Source organism: Pseudophryne corroboree, chromosome 10 (assembly GCF_028390025.1).
Source record: "Pseudophryne corroboree isolate aPseCor3 chromosome 10, aPseCor3.hap2, whole genome shotgun sequence".
NCBI classification, from domain to species: domain Eukaryota; kingdom Metazoa; phylum Chordata; class Amphibia; order Anura; family Myobatrachidae; genus Pseudophryne; species Pseudophryne corroboree.
Window position 1 is genome coordinate 81,915,422 of NC_086453.1, and position 11,525 is coordinate 81,926,946.

An 11,525-nucleotide genomic window follows, 5' to 3' on the forward strand; every position below is an offset into this window, starting at 1 on the left:
TTATTAATTATTCTCCCACTCTACAGTTTTCTAAATGTATTACATGCAGCAGGGACAATGCACTATAGTGAGGCTTAGTATTCAAATCTACCAGACTTCACAGTCCGCTCATCTGTACTTTGAAAAAGCGCACTCTGGTCAGATGGACAGGCCCGTGCACGCTGCTGGATTAATTTGGGTAACTGTGGTCTTTGATTCTGCAAATGTGAAGCTGGTATAGTTGCTAAGCAGACCCAATTAGACTACGGTGTGTAAGAAAGTGATAAAAACCCACTGTGACAGAATGAGGCAGCAGGGCCTGTCAGAGCATGATCTCATCACATGACCCTCTCCAACCCTTAGCCCTCATTGCTCTGTGAGGAATGCGACCGCTGTATTTACAGCACGTAGACAATGACCTTCTGCATTGTCTCCTGGGGTGCAGTTTATCTGTTGTGCCCTGATTCCTGCCTTACTTTGTACTTTTTAAATAATAGTGATGAGAGAAACAATTTATTTTGTTTCTGCAATTCATATAGGTTTTGGTCAGGTTTGGGATTACAAATGAATTTGCAAAACCAAATGCAGGAAATTCACAGGTACAGATGCTGCAACTTGGTCAAATATGAGGAATGTGTAAATTATAGTAAATTAAATTATTTAAGAATCTTACATATACATATAATAAAACTTACATATACATGTAATAAAAGAATAAAACTGTAAGGATTGTGTCTGTACAAAATATTTTTTTGAGAAATATACTTCTAGGGACTGTTTCTGAACTATGGAGATGAAAAAAAAATTACAACTTTTTGTCTGTTTGTTACGGCATCACGCAAGAATTACTGGATGAATTTTGGAAGGCATTTTCACTATTATATAGCTTAGTGACCTAGAAAGAAACAGAGATATGTATGATATTGATGTGACATAAGTATCACACACCGGAGGCGGCGTTCGCCGCGCTTACCCCTGCGTGTCTGCTGGTCGGTGTTGCGGCCTCTGCCTTCGGTGGACCACGGGCTCCGGCGTCTGGTTGGCGCGGCTACCGGCGGTTCTCCGGGGCATGGGCGCCGCCATGACACCCGGCATCACGTGGATGGGGGGCAGGTGACGTCATCAGACTGCTCCGCCAATCCAGTGCTGGCGGGAGATTCAAAGTCAGACGCCGGACAGAGCTTCAGTGCCTGAGTATCGTCTTTCCCTGACGTAGATGCCAGTACTCTTGTTCCCGGCAAGGATCTCTGCAGTTGTACTCCAGTGTCTCCGGCATTTCCAGCTGCCAGTTTGCTACACCGGCTCCAGTGTATTCAGCGGCCGGTAAATCTCTCTGCGTACCAGTCATCCGTGTTCCTAGTAATCAGCGTCTCAAGTCTCCGTTCTCAAGTTCCACAAATCCAACAGCGTCTCAGTCTCCGTTCTCAAGTTCCACAAATCTAACAGCGTCTCAATCTCCGTTCTCAAGTTCTACAAATCCACAGTGTCTAAAACCCCTGCACTTCAGTTTCTCACGTCATCAGCGTCTCAATCTCCGTTCTCAAGTTCTACAAATCCACAGCGTCAGAAACCCCTGCACTTCAGTTTCTCACGTCATCAGCGTCTCAATCTCCGTTCTCAAGTTCTACAAATCCACAGCATCTAAAACCCCTGCACTTCAGTTTCTCACATCATCAGCGTCTCTGTCATCACTCACAAGTTCTTCAACCATCTGTGCTATTAATCATCATTCATAAGCTCCATAAGTTTTCAGTGACTTTCAAACATCACCTACAGTTTCTTCAATTACCAGCATCCCCAATACTGCTCACTAAATGCATTTGTTAAGAATGTGATTTAAGATGGAGTTAGAACCGGAACTGAAAACCATTTCTCCTCTCTTCACAGGTAAAAACACCATCTTCATGCTTGTATATCTGAGTCTCTCATCTCTCTCTGGCTACACTTTTCACACCCCAAGGAAGTTTGTCTGCAAATGTCTGTGATCCTTCTTCAATGCAAAATAACCTCTGTTAATTAGCTGAACTTCTGATTGCATGCCTCCCCCTTTGCCAGCTGATATAGTTGGAGCATTTAAGTCTAAGAGCAATATTATCAAGGCCTGCAGTCAGGACTTGGCCTGCTTGCAATTGTGAAGAATGCATTTGTTAAGAATGTGATTTAAGATGGAGTTAGAACCGGAGTTTGAACTGGATTTGGACTACGCTAAAATCTCGAATAAAACAATTTCCCCAAACACTGCAACTCAGGACCATCATGTGGCCTCTCCTCACCTCTGCCTTGAGAACACCAGGACCAATGCCTACTACTTCTCTGTCCAGGAACATCATGACTGCCCCCAAGACTACCCCTCAAGCTGAGCAGGGAACTGAGGGGCGTGCGCATCAGGACCAGATTTTGCTGGGTCAGTTCCATTGGACATTAGTGTGCACTCCACATTCTTACACCCACCCGCACTGCTCCCCACACTCTCACACCCACCCGCACTGCTCTCATGAGACCAGGACATTTATCATTTTCACAAATTAATGTTTTCCTGCAAATGTGTCTTTCTCTTCTTTCTTCTTACAGGGTACTTTCCCCCCACTGTGTGCTATTCCTGTAATGTGTACCTCCATTGGTTGCACACCCTGCCAGCAGTAACCTACACAGTGCGCCTCACATGGCTGCCTCGGATGGTTCCTCCATGGGCAGGGTGTGCTTCATTTGGATCTTTCCATGCAGGGTATAGCCTACTCCTACACTCGTGTCAGTTTTCCCGTGAATGCATTTGGCCCTTGTATGGCTCATCTCCCACTGTGTAACCTTTGTACTGCGCCCAACATGGCTGCCTTATCTGGTAAACTTGTGGATGGGATGAAAAATACATGGACCTGATGGTTTTATTGGAACTCTACTCTGAACCTAAGGACTCTGCAATCTCCCCGTTTTGTGTTCTCTTCTAGGGGTGGACTATTCCACCCTGGGTAATCCTATGCAGAGCGCCTAAGATGGCTGCCGCACCTGGTACCTTGTGAGGGTGGAATACACAACCCCTGGAGGTTATTACCCAAAATGCTTACACCAACCCTGCATTATGCTTTCTGTCTTTATTGTCTGTGTGGTTTATCTTTTGATGTAATACTTAAATCTTCTGTATTATGTGCATTGTTTGAGTTCTAGTTGGCGCCGCGGATGGCTGCCTCGGTGCTGCTCTGCCAAGCAGCCTTTGTGTTTAGTCCTACATGTATAATATGTCTAATATGTTGAGTACAGTTGCAATGTGCAGTATCAACTCACACGTGTAATGTGTGTAATGTATGCTATGTTCTTCCCCCTTCGTATGCTATGTATTCCCCCTTCATGTTGCTGCTTGGCGATGCATTGTACCACAAAGAATTCCTAGTGTACGTGAGTACACCTGGCCAATAAAGCTGATTCTGATTCTGATAAACCCTTCAGTGGGTCTGGACAATTCCTCATTTATTCCTTTTTGGCATTTGACTTTAAGTTGTTTCCCTTTGCAATAAAGCTCTTTAATATTTCATCAAATTCCACTGTCTGCGTCCTGTATGAGGAAATCCTATATCAGGCCTTCCCTTTTCCAGCTCAGTTGTGGTTCCTCTTTCCAACCATCGGAAGAATCCCCGAGTTCACAACACCCTCAGTCTAGGCCAGTGACAATAAGGGAGAGGAGTAATAAAGGAAAAACAAACACTTGACAATCGGCGCACTCAAAGTTGGTGTTCCCATCATGCTTCTGCAGACCCTGACTCCGCCCAAGTTATGCAACGGAACCCGACTTAAAGTGACTGCTCTGTAGAGTAACCTAATTGAGGCAGAGATTATAAATAGATGTGACACAGGTGAGACTGTGTTTATACCACGTATAACCCTTATCCCCAACAATTGTCCTTTTCAATTCAAGTACCTGCAGGTTCCTGCAAGCATCAGCTTCGGTATAACGATCAACAAGTGGCAGGGGCAAACGCTCAGGGCTGCAGGCGTTGATCTCAGGACCAGCTGCTTCTCCCATGGGCAGCTTTACGTGGCTTGCTCACGACTTAGTAGCCCCAAGCAACTTTTTGGGTTAATTCCTGAAGGAAAAACTGAAAATATTGGTGGTCATTCCAAGTTGTTCGCTCGCTGCTATTTTTAGCAGAATTGCTAATAGACTAAAATCCGGCAGTTCTGCGCATGCGTATGCACCGCAGGGCGCACGCGCTAAGCAATTTTACACAAAACGATGCTATTTTACTCACGGGCGAACAAAGCTTTTCAGTCGCTCTGTTGATCGGAGAATGATTGACAGGAAGTGGGTGTTTCTGGGTGGTAACTGAGCGTTTTCCTGGAGTGTGCTAAAAAATGCAGGCGTGCCAGCAGAAAACGCAGGAGTGGCTGGAGAAATGGGGGAGTGGCTGGCCGGACGCTGGGCGTGTTTGTGACGTCAAACCAGGAACTAAACGGACTGAGGTGATCGCAATCTAGGAGTAGGTCTGGAGCTACTCAGAAACTGCAAGGAAATACTTAATAGCAGAATTGCTAATCTTTCGTTAGCAATTCTGCTATGCTAAGATACACTCCCAGAGGGCGGCGGCTTTGTGTTTGTATTGCTGCTAAAAGTAGCTAGCGAGCGAACAACTCGGAATGACCACCATTGTTTCCAAAGACATTTTGTGATCAATGGCCCTGATTCAGATTCAGTTAGTGGAAACCCCCCTGCATACATAGCCAGGCTGCATATTTAGGCACACCGCTGCCATGTTTCCTATCACAGGAAACGTAGACGACGTCATCGGGATGTCCCGAAAATGGCCATGACATGCCTGCATTTCATGCTGCCCTTCCACCCCCATGCCACATTGCCGCCCAAGAAGCCCCACCCCCTGTCACTCACACTGCAATCGCATCTGCGATCGGAATGTGAATGACCACGCACACAGGCTACGGCCATTTGTTATTTTTGTAAAAGTACAACAGAAGCTGAATTAGGCCCCATGTGTACAATCTAAAATATACATCACAATATTAGATGGCATTACTGATTTTGTAAAATAAGTTCTGCTAAGCAATAGCAGACATCCACGCAAGCGAAGCCGCAGGAAAATGCTAGTCTTACATATGGTGGTCCAATTTAATATGTGGATTAAGGTGCTGTACAGTACATTTGCTCATATCCAAATGATAAAATTAGTAAATTAGAGATTTATTTGGATTTGGCTCTGATTAGTAGTCCGGATTTGAATTTGGATTTGCCGAACCACCGTGACTGGTTTTGAATTTGGATTTAACAACTTTAAAGCACATGAGGGATGAAAGGATATATAGACCACAGGAGACTAGATCTATAAAGTATTCTATAAATAGTTGTGGTATATTTAAATGACATTCAGAATGTCAACAGCACAATGTCAACATAGGCATGCGCACAGGGGGTGCCTAGTAGTGATGTGCACCGGACATTTTTCGGGTTTTGTGTTTTGGTTTTGGATTCGGTTTCGCGGCCGTGTTTTGGATTCGGACGCGTTTTGGCAAAACCTCACCGAAATTTTTTTGTCGGATTCGGGTGTGTTTTGGATTCGGGTGTTTTTTTCAAAAACCCCTAAAAAACAGCTTAAATCATAGAATTTGGGGGTCATTTTGATCCCATAGTATTATTAACCTCAATTACCATAATTTCCACTCATTTCCAGTCTATTCTGAACACCTCACAATATTATTTTTAGTCCTACAATTTGCACCAAGGTCGCTGGATGACTAAGCTAAGCGACCCAGGTGGCCGACACAAACACCTGGCCCATCTAGGAGTGGCACTGCAGTGTCAGACAGGATGGCCGATTTAAAAAATAGTCCCCAAACAGCACATGATGCAAAGAAAAAAAGAGGCGCACCAAGGTGGCTGTGTGACTAAGCTAAGCGACACAAGTGGCCGACACAAACACCTGGCCCATCTAGGAGTGGCACTGCAGTGTCAATCAAGACAGGATGGCACTTCCAAAAAATTGTCCCCAAACAGCACATGATGCAAAGAAAAAAAGAGGCGCACCAAGGTGGCTGTGTGACTAAGCTAAGCGACACAAGTGGCCGACACAAACACCTGGCCCATCTAGGAGTGGCACTGCAGTGTCAATCAAGACAGGATGGCACTTCCAAAAAATTGTCCCCAAACAGCACATGATGCAAAGAAAAAAAGAGGCGCACCAAGGTGGCTGTTTGACTAAGCTAAGCGACACAAGTGGCCGACACAAACACCTGGCCCATCTAGGAGTGGCACTGCAGTGTCAATCAAGACAGGATGGCACTTCCAAAAAATTGTCCCCAAACAGCACATGATGCAAAGAAAAATGAAAGAAAAAAGAAGTGCAAGATGGAATTGTCCTTGGGCCCTCCCACCCACCCTTATGTTGTATAAACAGGACATACACACTTTAACGAACCCATCATTTCAGTGACAGGGTCTGCCACACGACTGTGACTGAAATGACTGGTTGGTTTGTGCCCCCACCAAAAAAGAAGCAATCAATCTCTCCTTGCACAAACTGGCTCTACAGAGGCAAGATGTCCACCTCATCATCATCCTCCGATTCCTCACCCCTTTCACTGTGTACATCCCGCTCCTCACAGATTATTAATTCGTCCCCACTGGAATCCACCATCTCAGGTCCCCGTGTACTTTCTGGAGGCAATTGCTGCTGGTGAATGTCTCCACGGAGGAATTGATTATAATTCATTTTGATGAACATCATCTTCTCCACATTTTCTGGAAGTAACCTCGTACGCCGATTGCTGACAAGGTGAGCGGCTGCACTAAACACTCTTTCGGAGTACACACTGGAGGGAGGGCAACTTAGGTAGAATAAAGCCAGTTTGTGCAAGGGCCTCCAAATTGCCTCTTTTTTCTGCCAGTATACGTACGGACTGTCTGACTTGCCTACTTGGATGCGGTCACTCATATAATCCTCCACCATTCTTTCCATGGTGAGAGAATCATATGCAGTGACAGTAGACGACATGTCAGTAATCATTGGCAGGTCCTTCAGTCCGGACCAGATGTCAGCACTCGCTCCAGACTGCCCTGCATCACCGCCAGCGGGTGGGCTAGGAATTCTTAGCCTTTTCCTCGCACCCCCAGTTGCGGGAGAATGTGAAGGAGGAGATGTTGACGGGTCACGTTCCGCTTGACTTGACAATTTTCTCACCAGCAGGTCTTTGAACCTCTGCAGACTTGTGTCTGCCGGAAAGAGAGATACAACGTAGGTTTTAAATCTAGGATCGAGCACGGTGGCCAAAATGTAGTGCTCTGATTTCAACAGATTGACCACCCGTGAATCCTGGTTAAGCGAATTAAGGGCTCCATCCACAAGTCCCACATGCCTAGCGGAATCGCTCTGTTTTAGCTCCTCCTTCAATGTCTCCAGCTTCTTCTGCAAAAGCCTGATGAGGGGAATGACCTGACTCAGGCTGGCAGTGTCTGAACTGACTTCACGTGTGGCAAGTTCAAAGGGTTGCAGAACCTTGCACAACGTTGAAATCATTCTCCACTGCGCTTGAGTCAGGTGCATTCCCCCTCCTTTGCCTATATTGTGGGCAGATGTATAGGCTTGAATGGCCTTTTGCTGCTCCTCCATCCTCTGAAGCATATAGAGGGTTGAATTCCACCTCGTTACCACCTCTTGCTACAGATGATGGCAGGGCAGGTTCAGGAATGTTTTGTGGTGCTCCAGTCTTCTGTACGCTGTGCCTGAATGCCGAAAGTGGCCCGCAATTCTTCGGGCCACCGACAGCATCTCTTGCACGCCCCTGTCGTTTTTTAAATAATTCTGCACCACCAAATTCAATGTATGTGCAAAACATGGGACGTGCTGGAATTTGCCCAGATGTAATGCACGCACAATATTGCTGGCATTGTCCGATGTCACAAATCCCCAGGAGAGTCCAATTGGGGTAAGCCATTCTGCGATGATCTTCCTGAGTTGCCGTAAGAGGTTGTCAGCTGTGTACCTATTCTGGAAAGCGGTGATACAAAGCGTAGCCTGCCTAGGAACGAGTTGGCGTTTGCGAGATGCTGCTATTGGTGCCGCCGCTGCTGTTCTTGCTGTGGGAGGCAATACATCTACCCAGTGGGCTGTCACAGTCATATAGTCCTGAGTCTGCCCTGCTCCACTTGTCCACATGTCCGTGGTTAAGTGGACATTGGGTACAACTGCATTTTTTAGGACACTGGTGAGTCTTTTTCTGAGGTCTGTGTACATTTTCGGTATCGCCTGCCTAGAGAAATGGAACCTAGATGGTATTTGGTACCGGGGACACAGTACCTCAATCAAGTCTATAGTTGCCTCTGAATTAACGATGGATACGTTTCTCACCGCCCAGGCTGCCAAGGCCTGAGTTATCTGCTTTGCAGCAGGATGACTGCTGTGATATTTCATCTTCCTCGCAAAGGACTGTTGGACAGTCAATTGCTTACTGGAAGTAGTACAAGTGGTCTTCCGACTTCCCCTCTGGGATGACGATCGACTCCCAGCAGCAACAACAGCAGCGCCAGCAGCAGTAGGCGTTACACTCAAGGATGCATTGGAGGAATCCCAGGCAGGAGAGGACTCGTCAGACTTGACAGTGACATGGCCTGCAGGACTATTGGCTTTCCTGGGTAAGGAGGAAATTGACACTGAGGGAGTTGGTGGTGTGGTTTGCAGGAGCTTGGTTACAAGAGGAAGGGATTTAGTGGTCAGTGGACTGCTTCCGCTGTCACCCAAAGTTTTTGAACTTGTCACTGACTTATGATGAATGCGCTGCAGGTGACGTATAAGGGAGGATGTTCCGAGGTGGTTAACATCCTTACCCCTACTTATTACAGCTTGACAAAGGCAACACACGGCTTGACACCTGTTGTCCGCATTTGTGTTGAAATAATTCCACACCGAAGAGCTGATTTTTTTGTATTTTGACCAGGCATGTCAATGGCCATATTCCTCCCACGAACAACAGGTGTCTCCCCGGGTGCCTGACTTAAACAAACCACCTCACCATCAGAATCCTCCTTGTCAATTTCCTCTCCAGCGCCAGCAACAACCATATCCTCATCCTGGTGTACTTCAACAGTGACATCTTCAATTTGACTATCAGGAACTGGACTGCGGGTGCTCCTTCCAGCACTTGCAGGGGGCGTGCAAATGGTGGAAGGCGCAAGCTCTTCCCGTCCAGTGTTGGGAAGATCAGGCATCGCAACCGACACAATTGGACTCTCCTTGGGGATTTGTGATTTAGAAGAACGCACAGTTCTTTGCTGTGCTTTTGCCAGCTTAAGTCTTTTTTTTTTTTCTAGCGAGAGGATGAGTGCTTCCAACCTCATGTGAAGCTGAACCACTAGCCATGAACATAGGCCAGGGCCTCAGCCGTTCCTTGCCACTCCATGTCGTAAATGGCATATTGGCAAGTTTACGCTTCTCCTCAGACGCTTTTAATTTTGATTTTTGGGTAATTTTACTGAACTTTTGTGTTTTGGATTTTACATGCTCTCTACTATGACATTGGGCATCGGCCTTGGCAGACGACGTTGATGGCATTTCATCGTCTCGGCCATGACTAGTGGCAGCAGCTTCAGCACGAGGTGGAAGTGGATCTTGATCTTTCCCTATTTTAACCTCCACATTTTTGTTCTCCATTTTTTAATGTGTGGAATTATATGCCAGTATCAATAGCAATGGCCTACTACTATATTTACTGCGCACAACTGAAATGCACCACAGGTATAGAATGTAGATGGATAGTATACTTAATGGATGACGAGTGACGACACAGAGGTAGGTACAGCAGTGGCCTACCGTACTGCTATATATAGTATACTGGTGGACACTGTCAGCAAACTGCAAAACTAAAATGCACCACAGGTATAGAATGTAGATGGATAGTATACTTAATGGATGATGAGTGACGACACAGAGGTAGGTACAGCAGTGGCCTACCGTACTGCTATATATAGTATACTGGTGGACACTGTGTCAGCAAACTGCAAAACTAAAATGCACCACAGGTATAGAATGTAGATGGATAGTATACTTAATGGATGACGAGTGACGACACAGAGGTAGGTACAGCAGTGGCCTACCGTACTGCTATATATAGTATACTGGTGGACACTGTCAGCAAACTGCAAAACTAAAATGCACCACAGGTATAGAATGTAGATGGATAGTATACTTAATGGATGACGAGTGACGACACAGAGGTAGGTACAGCAGTGGCCTACCGTACTGCTATATATAGTATACTGGTAGACACTGTCAGCAAACTGCAAAACTAAAATGCACCACAGGTATAGAATGTAGATGGATAGTATACTTAATGGATGACGACACAGAGGTAGGTACAGCAGTGGCCTACCGTACTGCTATATATAGTATACTGGTGGATACTGTGTCAGCAAACTGCAAAACTAAAATGCACCACAGGTATAGAATGTAGATGGATAGTATACTTAATGGATGACGAGTGACGACACAGAGGTAGGTACAGCAGTGGCCTACCGTACTGCTATATATAGTATACTGGTGGACACTGTCAGCAAACTGCAAAACTAAAATGCACCACAGGTATAGAATGTAGATGGATAGTATATTTAATGGATGACGACACAGAGGTAGGTACAGCAGTGGCCTACCGTACTGCTATATATAGTATACTGGTGGACACTGTATCAGCAAACTGCAAAACTAAAATGCACCACAGGTATAGAATTTAGATGGATAGTATACTTAATGGATGACGAGTGACGACACAGAGGTAGGTACAGCAGTAGCCTACCGTACTGCTATATATAGTATACTGGTGGACACTGTCAGCAAACTGCAAAACTAAAATGCACCACAGGTATAGAATGTAGATGGATAGTATACTTAATGGATGACGACACAGAGGTAGGTACAGCAGTGGCCTACCGTACTGCTATATATAGTATACTGGTGGACACTGTCAGCAAACTGCAAAACTAAAATGCACCACAGGTATAGAATGTAGATGGATAGTATACTTAATGGATGACGAGTGACGACACAGAGGTAGGTACAGCAGTGGCCTACCGTACTGCTATATATAGTATACTGGTGGACACTGTCAGCAAACTGCAAAACTAAAATGCACCACAGGTATAGAATGTAGATGGATAGTATACTTAATGGATGACGAGTGACGACACAGAGGTAGGTACAGCAGTGGCCTACCGTACTGCTATATATAGTATACTGGTGGACACTGTGTCAGCAAACTGCAAAACTAAAATGCACCACAGGTATAGAATGTAGATGGATAGTATACTTAATGGATGACGACACAGAGGTAGGTACAGCAGTGCACTCTGCACTGTACTCCTATATAATATTAATTATACTGGTGGTCCCCAGTCCCCACAATAAAGCAGCACACTGAGCACAGATATGGAGTGTGTTTCAGGCAGACAACTTATACTGGTGGTCACTGTCAGCAAAACTCTGCACTGTACTCCTGCTATAGCTGCTCCCCAGTCCCCACAATTAAGCAGTGTGAGCACTCAGCACAGATATATTATGCAG